Here is a 20,972-nt window from a genome sequence, read left to right on the forward strand (position 1 = left end):
TCCTTGCCCTGGTTCAGTCTGTCATGCCTGGGGTGCTAACAGCTGCATCTTTTGGTAGGAGATTAGCATCCAGGTAACACAGGAGGAAGGGCCCTGCACACCTATCAAGGCAGGCGGCTTTGTCCAGCCAGCAGGGCAGGGCAAGGCAGGGAAGGCTTTAGGGGAGGCTGGGTGGTAAGGAATCAAGTGCTGCCAAACCTGAGAGAGGGCTGAGCCTGAGCCTGAAGCCCCGGGCCAGGTCCTTTCAACGCAACTCTGAGTTGGCCTGGGGAAATGAGTTCACCACTGGCCCCAGCCCAGGTCTCATCAGCCTAGGACTGCCCTGTTTCCTGCTCTGGGCTCTTCTCCAGCAGGGCCCACTGGCCCACAGGTCTGCAAAGGAACAGGCCCGCCTCCTCTAAGAAGTCTTCCAAGCTCCCTGGGGGTAGGGCTCTCCCCCTGAGCTGTGGATCCCAGTGTAAGGGGTTTCTAGGTAAGGCCTGACACCCCCTTCTCTGGCTACTCCAGCACTTAGCAAGGTGCCTCGGGGGCCTGTGGGCCCTCAGGGAATGTTTGAGAACCTACCTTGAGGTCAGTGTTGGGTGCGAATCTTGCTTCTGCCTCCAATCACCTGTGTGATTGTAAGCCAAAAGTACCCTCTGAGCCTCAGGTTCCTCTCCTATGAATTGGTGACAGATACATCTTAGAGTAGCTGTGAGGATCAAAAGAAACAAAGAATGTAAAGCACTTGTAGCTCAGTGCCCGATGTGTACAGGGTGGCCACCGGGCCTGGAAATACAGGGCATATTACTATGTCATGTATTGTAATGCAAGGACAATAAACCATTTACCATGCTTTCCCTGTGCTTCAGGATTTCGTGGTCGCCTAGTGACAGCCCTCAATCCATGGTCACTGTTTCCTTTGTCCACCCATAGTAACAACCAGGGACTGTGGGTACCCAAATGCTCTCTGCCTCCTGGAGCCCAGATTTCCCTTGGTTGTTTACCCTCAAAGACACCCCAGCCTGACCCTGCTTCTAGGAAAGGCTGCCTCCCAGGTCTGTTTTCGGTGATCAAGGAGGGAGCGCAGAGGCAGCTGGGCTGTGGGGACGCCAGCTCAGGGCGTCAGCTGCTCTTTGGGAATTGGGCAAAAGCACATATTAGAGACCAATGAGGTACCTTTTACTGACATGGCATCTTTGTGACCCCAGGAATCAAAATTTGGGCCTTATTGCTGTCTGCCTCCTGTGCACAGATTTCCAAGGTTAGGGAGAGTCAGGACAGTAGGCTGACTCTGTAAGAAAAAAAATACCAAACCCAGTACCGCTGAGTTGATTCTGACTCATAGTGACCCTATAGGACAGAGTAGAACTGCTCAATAGAGTTTCCAAACAGCGCCTGGCAGATTCGAACTGCTGACCTCTTAGTTAGCACTTAACCACTACGCCACCATGGTTTCCGACTCTCTAATGTTTTTGCTGAATCATGGGTCCAGCTGTCCTGCGAACATTTATTAAGCACCCATTTTATGTTCAGGATAACGCACTACACCCGGTTGCACAGGTGAGAGGGGAGAGATGGGACTGTCCTGAAGGAGCTCAATGCCTGTTTAGGGGGTAGTAGGAGAAGGCACCCAGACTAAACTGGAAGACCCACAGGAGGAAGGGACCACCCAGGCCTGGGGGCTCAGGGAGGGCTCCCCAGGGGAGCCCGGTCTGAGTGAACTCTTCACTCTTTGATGGAAACATCATATTTGGGATCATTTGGGAGAACACTGCTGGCGGTGGCAGCAGGTATTAATAACCTGAAAGCGAGCTCCTGGTTTGGACTTCTCGACCAGGGTTCAGCAAACTTTTCCTGTAAAGGGCCAGTGGTGAATACGGACTCTGTCGACGTTCAGGCTGCTGCTGCTTCCTTTTTAAACCTGTGAAAACCATTCTTACCTCACAGGCCATGGGCCAGATTTGGCCTGCAGATGCAGTTCGCCAATCCCTGGTATAGAGAATTTCCAGAAGCTGGATATCATTGTTATTAACAGTAACAAGAGCTCACACTCAGTCCTGGTTTAGTGCCGGGCAGTTCACCATGCACTTGACCTACATTATCCTACACAATACAACAACCCAGGGAGCTAGGTACTATTATTACACCTTTTTTGGGTGAGTAGCTGAGGCTGAGAGAGGATAAGTAGCTTTCTCAAGGGTACTCAGCCAGAAGTGGCAGAGGCTGGATTTGAAATTTATTCTCTCACAGTGTTAGGAGGCTTGAAGTCCGAATTCAGGGGGCTAGCTCCAAGGAAAGGCTTTCTCTCCCTGTTGGCACTGTGGGAAAGTCCTTCTCATCAATCTTCCCCTGGTGTAGGAGCTTCTCAGTGCAGGGACCCTGGGTGCAAAGGCTGTGCTTTGTTCCTGGCTCTTCTTTCTTGGTGGTAGGAGGTCCCTCTCCTCTCTGCTCGCTTGTCTCTTTTATATCTCAAAAGAGATTGACTCAAAATACAACTATTCCTGTAGATTGAGTCCTGCCTCATTAACATAACTGGCTCTAATCCTACCTCATTAACATCATAGAGGTTAGAATAGGAGGATAGGATAATCACATCAGATGACAAAATGGTGGACAACCACACAATACTGGGAATCACGGCCTAGCCAAGTTGATACACATTTTTGGGGGACACAATACAATCCATAACAATAAAGAACTCAATCCTGGCTTTCCAGCGACTTCTCTATACTCCCAGGTCCTTCTGTATCTCGGAACCTCAGTTTAACCATCTTTGAAATGGACGTGCATGGTACTAACGGTTGCCTTGCACCTCTGACTTCTCATCTCGAAGGCATTCTAGCAGAACTGTGATAAAAAAAGGTCTCTTTTATTTACTTTCAGCAGCTTCTGGGGGCATTCATCAAATGACAGTCTGGATTTATTTATTCACTCAATACATACACGGCTTCATTTTTACAAGGAGCCGATACGTATGAAAGACGGCATATGGTTATTTTTTCTTCAAAACCGGTAGAAAAACAGGTATCTCCTCTGAGAGTACACTTAAAATGATATCCGTTTTATCATTTTCTTTGCTATTGAACAAATTCAGGGAAGAAATTAAAATGTAGAGAAAAAAATAGATTTGTAACTTCCTTGAATGGATTACTTTGTAATTGAAGACAGCCTGATAAAGTAAAATATACACACACACCTGCCGGGCACAGCATGAAAGAAAGGGGTAATTTCTGGACTGTTTTCCCAAGGGTGGGCCCTGCCTCAGCAGCAGCTGTGACAGGCCCTCCCTGGGCAGGAGGCACCTGTTGGCCACTCAGTATGTCTGTCTCCCTGAGGGGTGTGTCTGAAAAGGTGTCCAGCTGAGGAACTGCTTGACTGGGGGTCCCTTGGGGGCACGTCTGACCCTGGAAGGCATCTGGGGGCAGCTGGTGTCTCACCCTGCATGACACCACTCGAATCTGGTCCACACTCTGCTTTGGGGTAACAGGTGGCATGGAGTAAAGAACGGCACCCAGAGTTAGGTATCAGGAGACTGAGTCTTGACCTCTTAACCTGCCATCCTCTGAGCTTCAGTGTTCCAATCTGTAAAGTCGGGGGTTGGATTGTAGCCTCCTTCAGGTCTCCTCCAGCTGTGACATTCTTTCTGTCAAAATCAGTCACTCCCACAGGAACAAGACTGCACGTGAGAAGGCCGAGGTGCAGATTCAGGTTAGCACATACCTGGGGGTCGGTCCTCTCCTCCAGCTTTAGATGAGGTTCCTACTCAAGGCTAAGCCCAAACCAGACCGTGAAGTAGGCAACGTTTTGCTTGGGGAAATGGCCAAGAGTAGGGGCAGGTTCACACTCCTCCCACCTCTTCTGCCAGCATGACCTCAGGCAAGTACCCCCGAAACAGACCTGTAAATCTGGGGCTGTAATTTCTACTTTGAAGGACTGTTGTGAGGTTTGAATGAGAAAACATGTAATATGGCTAATACGGTACTTAGCACATAGCAGGCACCCACGAAAGGCTAGTTATTTTTACCACATGAAATTCTCCGCTTTCTGCTCCCCACCCACCCACAATGGGTGCTCAGTCTCCTTGAGGCTGCTCTTCGTATTCAAAATTAAAAAAGAAAAAAAAAAATTTTTTTTTTTTTCTTTTTTATTAGCTCTTAGAAAAGGGCGTGAAACTCATTCACGCTTGAGTGGACATAACTGATAATAGCTACAATGTCAGAGGCACTCTTTCCCCCCAGCCATGGGGACTTTAATTTTAACTAGAATCAAGGCCTTCATCTTTGGGTATCAAGTTCTACCTCACCCAGAGTGGTGAGATATTACTTTAGGATCCTCTACGTCATATGATGGTACTGTTCAATTGCTTTAGATACTAGTAAAATAGGCCCTGACTCTACTATACTCCCATCTTGGACTTTGGGAGCAGCCGTCCTCTAAAAAGCTTAAAGGATGACTCCTGGAATATTCATTTTCATCCTGGTCTAATCCCTAAAAAAACCCAAAGAAATCTGCTCTAAAACCAAGCTGTCTGAGCATGAGTTTGGTTGACAGGCCGACACTTAAGCCACGTTTGAAGTTCAGGGCATTCCTAGGGTACAAAAGAAAGAAACCCAGCAACTTTCTTCAAAATATTTAAGGCAGACCAGGCTGCTGGGGTCTCCCACTGACAACCTTTGTTGTGGGAGAGTTAACAAATCTTTCAACAACAAACTTCAGCAGGCCCTCCTGTGGTAAGCAGGAAGCCTATGGGGAGCTCACACTGATTAAATCAGAGACAAGACATGTAAGAAAGAATTCATGTGCAATCTATATAATCTAGTTTTATACAGAATTGGGAGCCCTGGTGGCGAGTTAGGAAGCACACATAAAGCACTTTTACTGCCTACTGAAGTACAGTGAAACCCTGGTAGTGCAGTGGTTAAGTGCCATGGCTACTAACCAAAAGGTTGGCAGTTTGAACCTACCAGCTGTGGGGCAGTTCCACCCAGTCCTATAGGGTTGCTATGAGTCAGAATCCACTCGACAGCAACAGGATGTACAGTGGTCACCCTGAGGAGAAGCTCTTATGTGATTGTTTGAGTTGCAAGTTGAACTAGCCGCCTTTTATATGGAACACCATTTCTACTTGAAAAAAATGGTTGACACGCAGACGCTCGTTCTTTAGATTTGGCAGACAATTTCTTGAAAATGGATGGAATGGATTTTGCTACTGACCAAACTGGAATAACAGGATCTGAATTTATCCTCCCATCTTAAACAGCCAAAAAAAAACAAAACAGACAAAATGTAGGAAACAGCAGTCTTTGGACACTGGATGATAGGCAGCCAGGGCAGCAATCCCAAGAGAAGAGACACCAAGGAGGAACGTCCTATGAGTGCCCCAGCTCACTGTCTGGGGCTTCCAGGCCACAATGCGTGGGTGGGGGTGGGGCCCAACAGAGCCAGTGGTCCCCCTGAGTTGAAGACACAGTTGAGAATTCAGGGAGGCCAAGATGGCCAGAATTCGCAGCACAGAGTCCCAGAGAAGAGACAGCTGCAGAGACAGAGTTCTGAACACACCAGCGCTCCGTGGGAGAAAGATGTGGCAGTCTGCTTCCGTGAAGCTTACAGCCTTGGAAACCCGATGGGACAGTTGTACTCTGCCCTATAGGGTTGCTATGAGTCAGAATCGACTCGACAGCAACAGGTTTGATGGTTTTGGGTTTGGTGGCATAGTGGTTAAAGCTCTTGGCTGCTAACCTCAAGGTCGGCAGTTTGAAACCGCGGGTAATGTTTTTTTTGGTGGTAAGTGCAAAGAAGGAGTGGAGTGAGGTGCTATAAGCAACGCCAGAAGGCCCCCAAACTTCTCTGGAGAGTGGTAGTCAGATTTAGTGACTAAGGAAAACTGAGCAGGGGTTGGCCAGGCAAAGGTGGGCTGGCAGGGATGGCTTCAAGGCAGAACACACATCACAAGGCAAAGGCTTGGAGGTGGGGAGGAGCCCTGTCACTCTGAGGAGCTGAGGAAGGCTAATTGGGTGGGGGTGGGAGAGGCTGGGATGAAGCCGGGGCTCAGCAGGAGGCAGCCCCAGAGGCTGTGTCAGCTGCTTTAAGGATTTTGACTTCTCAAGTGTTTCTTTTTAGAAAGACTCAGGGCTGGGACCAGACGGCTTTGGCAGCGTTTCATTCCAAATCATATGTTCTTTTTATGATTCTTTGTAATTCTGCTCACATCAAAGTCAAAATTGCCTGCATCTGGACGGCCACTCGGTCCAGGCCAAATTATAGACATTGTCGTTGGGCTGTCCAATAGCAACTCACCACCTCCTCCCCACAACACCAACCCTGAGGGCTTGGCCAGAGCTCGTCCTGAAACCCAAAGCAAGTCAAGCGACACGGGTGTGGGCTGGCAGAGGAGTTTGTCATACCTCAGAGGGCAGCCATCAGGGATCTGTCCTGGAACATCGCTGCCAGAGCATGTTGGGTGTGTGTGGGTGTGCTCCCCACCACAGGTCAGAATGGCCCTTAGGCCATTTTCCAGGAGTGGGCGGCTGTCTACCAAGCCTCTCATCCAGCGACTTCCAGGGAAATGCCCACCACCAGGCTCAGTCCCCAAAGAGACATGATCTGTGTCATTCGGTTGGGCTAGAGCTCTGTTCCTGGGACCAACTGGGGAAGGATGGATGCGGGAGGGTGTGGGAGATCCAGTAGTTAGCGCACGCCTGCCCATCCTGTGCCCGGCACTGTGCTCCTAGGTGCTCTCAGACACCTCATCAGTCCAATCCTTCCCACAGCCTGGCTGGCAGATCTTAGAGTTCTAGGACAAACTAGGCCCCCCTGGTTTGGGGGTGCTGTATTCAGAAGTAACATCTGCCCTACATCCAAATATAATTAACCAAAAACCAAACCCGTTGCTGCTGAGTCAATTCCAACTCATAGCGACTTTATAGGACAGAGTAGAATTGCCCCATAGGGTTTGGCACAGTGGTTAAGCGTTTGGCTGCTAATCAAAAGGCTGGCAGTTTGAATCCACCAGCGGCTCCTTGGAAACCCTATGCGGCAGTTCTACTCTGTCCTATAGGATCGATATGAGTTGGAATTGACTCAAAGGAAACGGGTTTAATCTTTACGGAAGCAGATCACATCTGTCTCCTGTGGAGCAGCTGGTGGGTTCGAACTGCCGACCCTTAGGTTCGCAGCTGAGCGCTTTAACCACTGCACCACCAGGGCTTTTAGATATAATTGAAAGGCCATTTAAATCTTTTCTATTGTCTCTTAAAAACATCAAAGGAAGATTATACATCCACGAAGCACAGCCAAACGTTTACAATTCTGCGCCACCACCTGTCTCCCCCCACTCCGAATTCTCTCATCGCCCCCTCTCAAAACTCCCCCAAACTCTCAGGGAACCCGCCTGGCTGCCTCTTCCCCTCTCCCTGCCCACCTCTCCCTTTCAGAGTAGCTTTTTGCTCTTCCCACTGACAGTGAATCCAGCCCCCACCTTCTGTTCAATTCTATAGGCACATCTAGAGCCCATGGCTACGTTTTGTGAAGCCTTTGCTGTCTGGGAGGAGGGAGAAGGAGAAGGCCAGAGAGTTGTAAAACCAAAATCTCCAAGAGGCTGGCAGGTCCATGCCCTCTGGAGTGTTCTGCCCACCTCCCACCCTGAATGGCCAGGGAAGGGAGGGTACAGAGCCCTCTGACCTGAGGAGGGCAGGCAGGTGGGTGCTGGCCTCTCTGTCCCTTCATCTAAGCCTGTGGGCTGGCTGTAGCTTACAGGAGATGAAGGTCCCTTCACCTCTGTGGGGCCTCTGCTGAGGGAGTCAAGTGATCAGTCAAGAAGAAACAGAGACCTAGGCAGGAAATCCACTGGGGATGAGAAGAAAAGATGGGGAGTCTCCTGTACTGCTAGAATTGCTGTTTTCCCCTCAATCTCCTCCTCAGTCTGATAGACCCCTTGGTGTCAGGGGCTATGGTTCCACTCACTTCTTTCCTTTCTTTTTCATCCTTTCCCAGAAGACTGGGCTTTACGATGCATCTTGATCTCATTATCAATGTCTGCATATTTGACTCACCTGGGAAGCTTTTACAAAAGGGTCTCCCCTCCTTAGACCAATTAAATAAAAATCTTTACGGTAGGGGCAGTGACGTCACTAGGGGGTGTGGACCACACTGGGTGACACTGTCAGAGGGGGTAACACCAAAATGACCATCTATACAATATAAATTTCAGCAGAAATTTATCATTTTTTTAATAAAAATGTTCCTGTAGTTAGTTATAACAACAAAAACATTTTTTGTAAGCCTGGCTTACACATATCAATATACCTACAAGGCTGGAACTCTATGCAAATTTACTTTTTGAACCTTCTAATTTGGAAACTCTGGTGGCCTAGTGGTTAACTGCTACAGCAGCTAACCAAAGGGTTGGCAGTTTGAATCCGCCAGGCGCTCCTTGGAAACTCTGTGGGGCAGTTCTACTCTGTCCTATAGGGTCGCTATGAGTCGGAATCGACTCGATGGCACCGGGTGTGGTTTGGTGGTTTTGGAAGGAGCTCCAGTCAGAGCTGTCGTTATTACCCAGTTACAACGCCGCTTTGAATCCCGCGGTTTCATCGGCACGAGCCATAAGCACGCCTGTTTTCATTGCTGGCGGTGCTTTCATAGTTGTTGATTTTGTCAAAATTTCTGGTGTTTTACCTCCAATATGTAGCAATTAGTATTTGTGAACGTATATGAATAACTTTTTTTTGAGAACGAAGTAGTAACAAAAGGAAAATGAGAAAAATAAAAAAAGGCTTCCTCTTGGTTACTAATAATGTTGTAACCAATAATGTGATTCAATGTAGAAAGATTTTAGAAAACAATTTTGTTGTTCGTAGTCACATAATCTAAGAAATATTACATTGAAGCAATTTACAAGTATATTTATCACATATTATTCTATGATTAACATTGATAATAAACACTACCAAGGATTCTGTACGGTCTGTGAGGGGAGGCAGTCCGTGGGGGGGTTGACGCCATGAGTTACCACACTGGGTGACACTGACCCTAGTGACACCACTGGGTAGGGCCCTGGCAACAAGGCCTGGCGGCACAGTGGTTAAGCACTTAGCTGCTAACTGAAAGGTTGGCAGTTTGAACCCACTCAGTGGCTCTGTGGGAGAAAGACCTGGCAATATGCTACCGTAAAAATTTTACAGCCAAGAAAACCCTATGGGGGCAATTCTACTCGGTGACACATGGAGTCACCGTGAGTCAGAATCAACTTAACGGCACCTAACAACAACGTGCCGCGGCATCAGCATTTTTTAAAAAGCTCATTCAAGGGCATTCTAAGGGGGAGCCAGGGTTGAGAGCCATGAGACCCAGGGACTAAAGCCCAAACAGTTGCCATCAAGTTGACACTGACTCATGGCGCCCCGAGTCATGGTATCCCTGACTCACGGCGACCCCATGTGTGTCAGAGTAGAACTGTGCTCCACAGAGCTTTCGACGGCTGATTTTTTGGAAGTAGAGCCCCAGGTCTTTCTTTGGTTGGCAGCCAAGCGTGCTAACCATTCACACTACCCAGGTTCTCTCTTTTAGGACTGGGAGGGGTCTTAGTGATTTTCTGGAGGCCAGGCCCATGGGGACACACTCAGAGAGTGGGCCAGGGTGGCCCTGAACTTGGGGTTGGCCACGAAATGGTCAGAAGCTGTAGAGCCACGCAGCTAGTATGGAAGTTTAAAGCACCCTCCACCCCCACCCCAGCCCGCCCCCCAGCACCCTGCCTCCTCCTGAAGGCCTGAGGCATCTCCTGAGAATGGAGGACAGAGGCCATCACCTCTCCAGCTTTCCCAGGCGGCATGTCTGCTGCTCCAGGCTGGATTCCCAAACTCAGGGTTTTTTTTTTTTTTTGGCAAGTTATTAATCCCTATTAAGTAAGCCATTATTCTCAATTAACTTGATTGCTTAAATAGGCAGTGCAAAAATAAATAAATAAATAAAATAACAGAAGAAAGCCTTTCGAAATGAAAACTTCTCCTGGGGCCCAGACAGGCTGTGTGGTCTTTGTGAACCCAGTAGGAGTCAGAGGCTCTGAGTTCTGTTCTGACCCTCTGCCAAGACCTGCCTGGAGCATAGGATTGCACATTTTGCTAAGCCACGGGTCCAAGAATGGGTGTTCCAGGTACGGGGCATTTGCTATGTAGATGAGCAATTTTCAAAGAGTTGGAAAAAAAAAAAAAGAATAGATTCAAACTTAAAACCATACTGAGCAGTCTGTAATTTCTCTCTGCCACAGACTGCATTTCATAATTGCGCTCTTGTCGTTAGGATCGTGTTATGCACATTGATTGGAATCACACAGAACTGTAAATGGTAATCATTAAAAAAAAAAAAAAAATCATTAGGCATTCCAAATTATTCATTACTAAATGGATTCATTATTAAATGAACATGTTTCTAAGACTGGGAGCTGGCCTGCCAATAGTTTCTTTGATTGTTGCTTTATATGGATGCGTGCTCATTGTAGCAGTCTTGAAAAACAGAAAAACACAAGGAAGTCAGACTAAATCACCGTTAGGAACAGCGTTGCATATGTTTCTAGTTCTCTTTTTTCTAAACAATAAAATCTCATTCAATATTATCAGGGGCAGGAGGGAGGGGAAGAGGGAATCATTGCTCAGGAGGCACTCAGCTGCTGTTATGGGCAATAGAAAAATCTGGAAACAGTGGTGATGGTTGCATAACTCGATGGACATGGTTAATGTCGCTGAATTGTACGTGGAAAACATGTTGAAATGGCAAATGTTTTGCTATACATACACTTACCACACACACACAAAGTAGAACCATTTAAAAAAGGAAAATCTCTGATGTGAAGATAAGTGGGGTGGGGCATTTGGCCTGGATGACTTTTAGGTCCCTGTGGCGGGCTCTGTGAGTCCCTGGGCGGTACAAATGGTTAAGGTGCTTGGCTGCTAACTGGAAGGTTGGAGGGTCCAGTCTACGCAGGGGTGCCTCCAAGAAAGGCCTGGAGAGCTACTTCTGAAAAATCAGCCGTTACAAACCCTAGGGACCACAATTCTACTGACACACACAAGGTCGCCATGAGTTGGAGCTGACTTAACAATAACTGGCTAGTAGACTCTGTGGTGGCCAGTCCATCCTCTGTACCGTGGGGATACCCACTCCCACCCGCCCTGGCTGCCGTGAGTGTTGGCTGCTGATGGTTCACTGTTGTGTCCTCTGGAGAGCTGCCTGGACTAAATGGGAGCCACCAACTCTGAACATGCCTGGGAGGTTATCCTGGGAGGTTACACCCTTCTCCCAGGGCAGCCCACAGCCAATGACACTGGGTACACAAACCTGGCTCCCCTGCCTCCAGGTGGAGCAACTTTGTGGGTACATTGATGTCCCAGAGCTCCCTGTGGGATCAGGCTGAGGTCAGACTTCAACTGACGCCACCTCTGCGTGTAGTGTCTTCCCTCCCTCGTCCTACTTCCTTCACTCTTAAAAGTTTCTCCCGAGAGCCCTTCCACAAGAACTCCTGGGGTAGGCTCTGCTTCTGGAGGACCTGACTTGTGACCACTCCTTTTGGCTCTAACACTCAGAGACCAAGGTGCGAGCCTGGAGCCTGGCTACTCAAGTGTGGCCCATGGACCCGCAGCCTCTGTATCTCCTGGGAACTTGTTAGCAATGCAAAGCCTCAGGCTCCACCCTAGACCCACTGAATCTGCACCTGCATTTTAACACGCTCCCTAGGAGATTTGTACACACACACTGCCTGGTCTTGTGCTATCCGCACAGACATTGCCATGCTTGAGCCCATTTCTCCTGTTGATGGGCATTTAGATTATTCCCAGCTTTTTACTGGTCTGAACAATGCTGCAGTGAGCATTTTTGTACCTGTCTCTTCATGCACACACTCGCGGGTCCTGGGTGTGTGCGCCTTCAGTGTTCACACATAACTTCACGCACACGGTCTCACATTTAATCCTTACAAAGCCTCAGTGAATTACACTAAGTATTATTATCCTTATAATAGTCATGAAGAGGCTCACCAGGGTAAGGAACCTGGCTTACTGAGCTGCTAACATGCAACTCCGTAGATCAGCATCAACAGGCACGGGTTCAAGGGTGGCTTGGAATTTTCTGGTTGTGTGATTTGGGGCAAGCTACTTAAACGTGCTGAACCTCAGCTTTCCTGCTGCACTGGGAATTATCCCATTCTTTCCTTATATTGTTGGGAAGATTAATTAGATAGTGGATATAAAAAGCTCCCAGCCCAGAGTCTGGCATGTAGTAACAGTCCAATCAATGTTACTCATTGGGAATGACAGATGCTCAAAAATATTTTATATGAAAATAATGGATCATATGGTTTCCTAGTTTTCCAAAGGGAACATTCTTTCTCCCAAATTTTTTTGAAACAAGCATGATTATATAAAACAAAATTCCTCAGGACCGTAAGAGTACACCAGCTTCTCTGACTGATGAGCATGAACTTGGAACGGAGCCCAGAGAGCAGCAGCGCCATTAGGCGGGTGCAGGGTGCACACTGCACCCCCTGACATTATCAGAGGGGTGACACCAAAATGACCCTGGAGTCACTGGTAGGCCAGCCAGCGGAGCTGAGGGAGGGTGGCCAAGGCAGTGGCATCACTAGGGTTGGTGTCACCTGCCACCCTGCCACCTGCTAGCCAGTGTGTGAGCGACCGGGCCACAGCACCCACCGTTGGGTGGGGAGGACAGTCTCTGCCTTGGCCAAAGGGAGATAGGAGGAGCTGCGGGGAGCTTCGGGGAGCTGCGGGGGGCTGCAGGGAGCTGCAGGGGGCTGTGGGGAGCTGTGAGGGGCACAGCCAGGAGGGGCCGGCGGCCGTGAGGGGCTGTGTTCAGCCCCGCATGTGGGGGTGGAGTGGGGCCAGGCCACTCCGCTCATGGCGGAGGGGGATGGTCAGCCGGCCGGCCCTGCCCACCCCAGGGGTGTCTGACACTATGGGTTACCACACTGGGTAACACCAACCCTAGTGACAAGTGTCAGAATTCATCTGACCCTCCCTTTTGTTAGAATATGTATTTGACTAAATAATATTCAGGTGCCAGAGGGGCCTCAGATACCACCAGAACAGGGACACTTCTGTAAGGTAAAAAACTTACCTACTTTTTTTTTTTTCTTTTCCAGCCATTTTCCAGACTCTCTTTGGGATTTGTTTTTCCTCATCTGCACAATGAGCTAGGAGAATAGATGATCCCTGGTGGCGCACTGGTTCAGAGCTCGGCTGTTAACTGAAAGGTCGGTGGTTTGAACTCACCAGCCGCTCCACTGGAGAAAGCAGCAGGAGTCCGCTTCCATAAAGATTACAGCCTTGGAAACCCTATGGGGCAGTTCTACTCGGTCCTATGGGGTAGCTGAGTCAGAGCTGGCTCTACGGCAACGGGTTTGGTTTTGGTTTAGAAGGCTATTCCTAAATTTAAAATGAAACAACTTGATGATATTGGTCTATGCAACATAGTGTGTATTTAGGCACAATTAGTCTCTTTCTGGAGAGATGCCCCATGGGACCTGTCTTAGTTACCTAGTGCTGCTATGATAGAAATGCCACTGGTGGGTGGTTTCAACAAAGAAATTTATTCTCACACGGTTCAGGAGGCTAGAGTCCGAATTCAGGGCACCAGATCTAAGGGAAGGCTTTCTCTCTGTCGGTTCTGGAGGAAGGAGGTCCGTGTCTCCTTTTAACACCTGTGGGCCCAGCATTCCTTGGAGATCTCCATGTGTCTTGGCATCAACCTTCCTCTGGGTCTAGGAACTTCTCAGTACAGGGATCCCAGTCCAAAGGATGTGCCCCTCTCTGCTGGCCTCTCTCTTCTTTTATCTCTTATAGCATAAAAGGTGTTACTCAGGCAAAGGTGTGACTTGAGTGAGGATGTGACTTACATAAGGCTGTGACTCAAAATACACCCCACACTGATCCTGCCACATTAACATACAGAGGTTAAGATTTACGGCACATCACAAAATGGAGGATAATTACATCAGATCACAAAATGGAGGGCAGCCACACAATACAGGTATGCATTGCTTAATGTTCATGATATGTTCTGTGAAATAGGATGTTATGTGATTCGGACACTGTGTGAACACTATTATTATACACAGGAGAGAGGCACGCAGGATGGTCAGTGGGTGGGCCTGGGACCTGCTCAGCTGTCCCTGTGCCAAAGGACCACACAAAAACTTTGGCTTGGCCACCACCGGTCCTGTGTGGTTGCCGCCCAGCCCCTGCCACAGCGCACACTTGCTGTCCAGCTGGCCACCTCCAGGCAGGCTGCCGGCTCCCTTCCCTCCCCCCGTCCCTGCCTGCCTTCTCCACCCACTATGGGCCCTCAGCTATTCCAGCCTCACCTGCTGCTTCTTCCCCAGCCACCTTTCCTGGTCCTCCTCCCACCACCGCTGCAGCAGGGACCGCTCAGTGGCTGCCACTGAGGGAGGAGCTGCGGTCTTGGGCCTGGGCATGACACGCAGGGCAACCTGTCCAAGTGGGGCAGTGGCCTCAAGGGGCAGTCCCTTCAGCAGCTCCGGTGGTGTCTGTGTGGTCTCCGATTGAGGTGAGTACGGTGGGACAGGCAGCTGCAGATGGGTGCCAGGACCCCTTGCCCTGCTACCCCAGAGCTGGGGTTGATGCAGGACTGGAGAGCTAGTGAGAGACATATAGGATCTACAGTGCTTAGCAAAGTATATCTGCTACTTCCTATTCTTGGCTCCAGATTCCTGAACTCTATTATAGTCTTATGGGACCGTGGACATATATACGGTCAGATGTTGCCCAAACGGATTTTATGGGGCGCATAACCTGTACTGGGAATCATGGCTTAGCCAAGTTGACACATTTCTGGAGGAGTGGAAGACATAATTCAATCCATGACAGGGCCTTTAATTAAATATAGATTATTAAAACTAATTTCAATAGCACTTTCTCTCAAGTTTCTTGCTGTAATTTTGTTTAAATCTAAGTTGCCAAAAACCCAAAAAAAAAAAATTTTTTTTTTTTTTTTTTTTTTACTGAGTTGATTCCAACTCCTAGCAACTCTATAGGACAGAGTAGAACTGCCCCATAGGTTTTTTAATCTTTATGGAAACAGACTGCCACATTTTTCTCCTGTGGAGCCAATCTTTTGGTTAGCAGCTGAGCGCTTTAAGCATTGCATCACCAGTGCTACTCTTAAACACAAGTTAACCAACCCAAACCCACTGCCGTCGAGTTGATTTTGACTATAGTTAAAATAGTTAAAAAAAAAAAAAAAATAGTTAGGATCCTTTAAAACAAGGCTTGGGTTTCCCACTTTCTTCCTGAAATGTGCTGGGGAGAATACACAGTACAATTGAGGCAGGATCGACTTTAGAATCGGACAAGCTTGGGTTTGAATCACCGCTCTGCCATATGCAGACTGTGAGCTCTGGGGAAAGCCACGTGACTCCTCTGAACTTGCTACCTCACCTGGCCAAGGAGTGCAGAAATACCTCCCACAATGCTGCGGACGAGATCCAAGGAGGTAATGTACATGACACAGCCTGACACGTAACAGGAACCCAGCGAATGCTAGTCCTCTTCTTCCTGCTCTTCTCCCACTACATTTAAGGTAGCCACCGCTCTTTGCACCCCACCCAAAAATAAAAATAGTGAATTGTTTTCTTCTTCCTCCAACGGCTTCAAATGCAGTGACTTGCCCTGTCTTCTCTACCTGCTGACACTTGCAAAGAGGACGCGTTTATCATCTGCAGTACCCTTCTTTTCCCAGCTCTGCCAGTTTCTCGGCAAACCGCCAACCCCTTATTTTGTGGCTGAGTTTTATAATTTGCAAGTTGATGTGGGCATTTCTCACGCCTTGGAAGCTACCCAGGGGTGATCTTCTCAGGTTGTTTATCGAAACTGCTGAATTCTGAGTCTTTTTGCCAAGCCCCTTCTGCAGGATTTGCAGCAAGTTTGTGGGTTGGCAAGAGATATCCCACCCTTAAAACTACCACTGAGTATGCAGGGTAATGCACCCAAGGCTCCCGCAGGGACTGCCAGGTTGAATACAACACAGCCCCTCCTCCTCCCAGCAGGCAATGCTCTCAGTGGGACCTTGGTAATCAATCAAGGTGGCCATCCAGATGGCCCGTGAAGGAGGGACGGGGGCCACGGGTGGGCGGGTGGGTAATGAAGCTCCAGCAGCCCTCTCCCAGCACATGGTTAATGCATGAGGTGATATTCAATCGCAACCCAGAGCAGCAGTTGGGAGCAGGAAAGAGCAGCTAACTACGCGCCAGGCTACAACTCTAAAGACTCCGAGAATCAGCGTAGCTGAACGGTGGCTCTGGGCTTGTTACCCAGTGAGTTATCTCTGGAGGCCAGAGAGGGTTTCCTAAAGACTGGGTTAAATAAGCGGCGTTCTTCCCTTGAGCTAGCATCTGTCTCCTACCCCCTAGCGATGTCACAGACGTGTCACTTTCAATCCTAGACAACTTTGGAAAAGGCTGGCATATGCGAGGGAAGTCAGGCATGAGGAGCTGGGCAGGACAAGAACTGGATGGATAGGAGCACCATTTAAGACAAAGGTTGGGGTCTAGAACCCACTGGGGTAGGGGAGGTAGCCACCATGTCAGAGGTTGCTGCATTCCACCAAGCTGGGTGCCGTGGCTGCATCTGAATAGGTAGCTGACTTGGCCCTGCCTGGAGGCGGTCCATCCATCTACCTTGGTCCTCAAGAGGCCCAGCTGACTCCTCTTCTCCAGCCCTAGAGACCTCTACGCCTTCCTGGGAGGCTGAGGGGGAAGCTGTTCCATGCCCTCAGGGTAGGTGGGAGCACTTGTCCAGACATGGAAAAAGAATGCCCCATATTTCAGGCTTCTTTTCCTTCTGATTTGTTCTCTAAGATCAGAGAGGGGAGTGGCCGCTGGATAGGAGGGAAAGCTATTCCAGGAGGAGGGAAAAGTGTGTGCAAAATTTCAATGGCAAGGGAAGCATCCTATATGTGGGGACCTGCATGGAGTTCAGCAGGGCCTGGACATGTCTAAGTACACCTGTTCCAGACATGTTCCTCTCCCCCTCCATCTGCCGTGTCCTCACTTGAGTAAGTGGCAAGGCCATCCTTCTAGCCTCAAGTCACTCAAGCCAGACCCTGACTCAAGCCATCCTGACTCCACTCCCCACAATCCCCACATTCAATCTCTCAGCAAATCTTGTTTCTCCTCCTCGAAAATCTATCCAGAATCTGACCAGAATTCTACCAGCCAGGTCTAAGCACCATCCATGGTCTGCCAGCTGGTCTCCCTGCCTCTGGCACAGCTCCTTTTGAATCCATCCGCCACCATTTATCCTGGGTGATCTTCTAGAACATGTTACTCCCCTTTCAACTACCCTACCTCGATTGTTCTCTATACTGAACAGGATAAAGTAAAATCTCCTTAGTATAGCTTATAACACTTTTTGTGATATGGCCCTGTAGGTAGCACGGTGGTTAAATGTTTGGCTGCTAATTGAAAGGTCAGTGGTTCGAACCCATCAGCTGCTTCTTGGGAGAAAGATGTGGCAGTCTGCTTCCATAAAGATTTACAGCCTACAGGGTCGCTATGAGACAGAATTGACTATATGGCAGTGGGTTTACTATACAGCTAGGCTCATTTTTCACACCTTCCCCAGCCCCCATACCACCCAGCCTGAGGCGTGTCTTGTTCTGAGCTGGTCGAGCCATTTGTGGGGAGCTGCTTCTGAAAACCCTCCATCTGAGGCTTGATCAAATAGGTCTTAATAATGTTCCAGCCTCCTGCCCTCTGCTTTCACCTCTGCTGCCTCCTCAGACATTTTCCAGGCCCCATATCCCTGGATGTCTTGGCTGGCCACCCTACTTCTAGAAAGTCTGTGGTCTTCTGGCTTCCAGGACAGTGCACACTCCTGACTCTCCGTGTCTCCTCTCCTCGACCCACCCTTTGAATGTGGGAGGGTTCCGTTCTCAGTCCTAGGGTCTCACAATACCTGCTTTCCCTGGGGGGCCAATAGCTCTTCTATGCATTTACAAATGTATGCGTGTGAGTGCCCACACATAGGTTGTTTCTTAAAACAAAAACGGTACGTAATATATGCATTGACTGTGTTCTTTTTTTCAGATGATCGCACCACTACCCTAGCACCCAAGGCAGAAGCCTGGGAGTCATCACTGACTCTTCCTATCAGTTTAACCTTCTCAATCATTCTGGAATTGTCCTTTCATCTGTATTTCAGCTACCTCTGCCCACTCTTCATCCCCTGCCCACTCATCACCCCCTGCCTGGATTTAACATTTTCTAATTGGTTTTCTTATCTCCAGTCGGTCCTCTCTTAAATTGATCCTCTATACTAGTGATTCTGTTTTAATTTTTGTTGTCGTTGAGGTAAAGTTCACATAACATAAAATTCACCATTTTGACCATTTTAAAGATTACAATTTTGTAGTTCTTAGCATATTCACAATGCTGTGCAACCGTCATCACTGCTGAATTCCAGATTATATCACGCCAATACAGACCTCGAAGTTTGGTGGGTTGTGAAATGAAGTTAGTGGTTTCCAATGACTATTAAAAAATTAAAAAAAACAAAGGGGGGGCCCAGGTGGCACAGTGGTTAAATGCTTAGCTGTTAACTGAAAGGTCAGCAGCTCTAACCCACCAGCTGCTCCGTGGGGAAAGATGTGGCAGTCTGTTTCCGTAAAGATCACAGCCTTGGGAACCCTCTGGAGCAGTTCTACTCTGTCCTACAGGGGTGCTATGAGTCGGAATCCACTCAATGGCAATGGATTTGGTTTTGATTATTTTTGTCTTGTTTTGTTTTTTAAAAAGGAAATAGTCCTAGAACAGAATACAATACAACGCAATAGATCAGACCATAGGGTAAAAACGGTAACTATTGTCTCATGAAATTTCTGATTCAGTTAGATGTGTATATATACATTTGTGTTCACAGTGTGTGTACTGGGTCATAATGTAAAATGAATTTCTTACCAGCGGTCACGATGAAAAGAGAGAAAAGCACAGTGAGTCTACACCGTGCAGCTAGAGTAACTTTAAACTGTAAATCTCAGCATGTCACCCCCGCCCCATCTAATGCCGGTCAGTGGCTCCCTAGCCCTGTCACCCATTAACTCAGAAATGCTTACTGAGCCCCTACCGCTTGCTAGTCACTGTTCTTGGCACTGGGGGTGGGGGATAGCGGTAAGTAAACAAGGCAGACGAAACTCCCTGCCCTAGTCCAGTTTATGTTGTAGTGGGGAAAACATAAAAAATTAGAAAATTAGATAGTATGTTAGAAGATTATAAGTGCCCTGACAAAGAAAAGGAAACCCTGGTGGCATAGTTGTTAAGAGCTATGGCTGCTAACCAAAAGGTGGGCAGTTCAAATCCACCAGGCGCTCCTTGCAAACTGTATGGGGCAGTTCTACTCTGTCCTATAGAGCTGCTATGAGTTGAAATCAACTTGAAAGCAACAGGTTTGGGTTTTGTTTTTCTTTTTTTTTTTGAGAAAGAAAAATCTAACAGGGTAAGGAGGTTTAGGAGTATATTAGGAGTATAGAATGTAAGAAAAAAGGTGTGGCAATTTGGAATGGGCCATCAGCACAGGCCTCATCAAGAAGATGGTCTTTCAGGGAAGACTTAAAACGACTGAGGGAGTGAGCTGTGTAGGTACCTGGGAAAAGAGTGCTCTGGGCAGAGGCCACCCTCAGTGTAAAGGTCCTGGGGCAGGAGCTTCCTGACTTACTTGAGGAACAGGGAGGAAGTGGGAGCTGAAACTGTGTGCAAGGAGAGGCACTGGGAGGAGGTGAGTTCAGAGGGACAACAGAAAGCTGGGTCACTTGGGGCCTGTGGCCATTGTGAGGGCTTCAGTGTTCGCTGTTGGGAAAATGGGGGGCCATTGCAGAGCTTTGAGCAGAGGAGTGAATAATCACTTTAAAAGGCCCATCTACAGGATTAAGTTCAAGTTCTTCAGGGTGAGGTTCACGGCCCTTTATATTTTGTTCCAGCCTGCAGACCCAGAATCTTTTCTGCCTCCAGCAATACCAAAACTTTCTCATTTTCTTCAGGCACCACCATGTTTCCCACCTCTGGGGCTTTGAGTCTGATGCCCCATCTGTTGGAGAGCCATCCTTCCTCACCTTCCTTTTGGCCTGCCTCACCTCTACTTGTCCTTCATCACACAGCCCCCTCCCCCTAGGGTGGGCAATGTGTCTCCCATTCAACCCTGTGGCATTTCTATTTATCTCTATCAGTAAAAACCCACTGCCGTCAAGTTGATTCCAACTCATAGCGACCCTATAGGACAAAGTAGATCTGCCCATAGGGTTTCCAAGGCTGTAATCTTTACATAAGCAGACTGCCACATCTTTCTCCCATGGAGCAGCTGGTGGATTCAAACCACTGACTTTTTGGCTAGCAGCCAAGCACTTAACCACTGCGCCACCAAGGCACCTTCTCTATCAATAGTTCATTGTACCGTAACTCATGTGTCTGTTTCCTTTCCCATCTCTGATCCCCAGGATGGACGGGACCTTGCCTTTTGCATCTTTTGACTTCTGTTGTCACCAACAGTGCTGTGCACAGGTCAAAGGCACAATATACAATGCTTGTAGGATAATCTTTTGCTGATGAAGACTCAGAAAACAAAACAAAACTTTTTTTTGACTCACTGAGGTCTAAATCAATTGTCTGAGGCCATGCAGACTGTTGGGAGGGAAGCTGGGCCCAAGCCTGGTGCTTCTGACTCCTTGTCCAGTGCTCTTCCCATACTCCGAGATTCTCCTTTCCTGGGATTCTCTGAGGCCTTTGTTGGGGGTGGGGAGTATGGTTCCCCACTTACCCAGAGGAATTTCATAGATGAGACAAGCTGTGTGGTGGGAGGGGTGGAGATGGGGAGCACGCAGAGAGGGGCAGCTTGCCTAGTTACTCTGCTCATTGAACTTGGGAGTCCACTTGCAGCACCTGGCTTTGCACCAAGTGGACACCGATACCCGGCTGCACC

This window comes from Loxodonta africana, chromosome 13 (genome assembly GCF_030014295.1).
Source record: "Loxodonta africana isolate mLoxAfr1 chromosome 13, mLoxAfr1.hap2, whole genome shotgun sequence".
Classification (NCBI taxonomy): Eukaryota; Metazoa; Chordata; class Mammalia; order Proboscidea; family Elephantidae; genus Loxodonta; species Loxodonta africana.